Raw genomic sequence first — 1,565 nt, forward strand, 5'->3', positions numbered from 1 at the left:
CAAAACCAAATAATCAAACAAACAAAAAAAGAAGCGTATTTGTCAACGAGTTGTAGTAAGAATTCTAGTTCATTGCTTAGTGGAAAGAGCCAATATTTCAAATAGACAAGAGAGACAGAGATAGAAGAGACAGAAAGACTTAAACAGAGAAGAGAGGGCCCAAGAAACTAATACTTAGTCAAAGAAAACGCCACAAGCTCTAATGTGGTATCTGAGTTTTCTCACATCTGTTTATCTCTGTTAATTTCTAACTGTGTTATAGGTCCTACTTCTGGGCTATGGCTTTATCTCTTGTAATCAAGCCCTTAATTAGATTCCTAATTCATAGAAATGACTCTACCATTTCAAGTTCTCACCTTAATTGATTTCCAAGAATCATTGCCCCTCACTCTAGAATTGATACTTTTTCTTTTGTTCCACTTTTTTTCTTAGAAGTTGTATATACAGTTAACTATATGTCTGAATTCACACCCTCTTTCTTTTGGTCAATCTGATGTCAATTCTAAAGTCTCAAGTGACCATCTGTGGTCACTTAAGGAAACTGACACCTTTCCCATCCCTGATAAAGAGAATGTTACTAGGACCTCATTATATAAATTTTATTTTACTGATGACTTATTTCAAATGAGATAAGTAAAAATTTTCATGTACAGCTTGTTTTCTAAGAAAGGAAAGGTCCCAGAAAGAGGTTGTTATCTTTTTTTATTTGATATTTTTATACAAAATACCTGTTATATGACATATTCTGTGACAATGAACAAATAGAACCTTTGAGCAATAGTGGAGAACATAAGCCATTGGAATATTGGTGATCCCTTGAATTTAGCATATTCATAAATTCCTGCCTTTAGTTTTATTTCATTATATAATAGGTTTACCTGATGCATTTTACTGAAGAAATAAGGCCTTAGAAATGTGATTGTGTTGAGATGATACTGTATGCACTATATGTTATGTGCTTCATTATTTGTCATTGTAGTTCATTAACTATAACTTCACTATAACTATAACTCATTATAATTATTACAAAAGCTTGTGAGATATCTGTTCAATCTTTATATAATATAAGCAACTCAAAAGATGCATTTTCCTCCAAGAAGTTTGGTGCCCTGACATAAAATTTATAGCCTGATCAAATTCATTGATGTATCTTATTTAACTATTTGCATATATCCCTGATTAGAGCATGGAGTTATGAATATAGATTCAGAAATACAGGGTCTTTGGATCTTAGGACATTTATGTTAAATAAACAAAAACAGATTATTTAAGTCTTAGACTTATTATCTATTAAAAAACATAATAGCACTTAATATCACCAAAGTTGTATTATGAGGATTAATTAGATTATATATATATATAACATTTAGAAAATACACTATTTAGTTATATAAATTTTTTATTTTTATTTATATTTCTGGTACAAAAGACAAAAACAGCAAGTTTTTTTGAATCATATTATAGAGTTGTAGAATCATAAGAGAAATGATATTTTGTGATATTTCTGCTATGGAGAGATAAATTCTACCTAATTAGAAATCTAGCTTAGGGCAAAATGTATAAAT

Source organism: Suncus etruscus, chromosome 1 (assembly GCF_024139225.1).
Source record: "Suncus etruscus isolate mSunEtr1 chromosome 1, mSunEtr1.pri.cur, whole genome shotgun sequence".
NCBI classification, from domain to species: Eukaryota; Metazoa; Chordata; class Mammalia; order Eulipotyphla; family Soricidae; genus Suncus; species Suncus etruscus.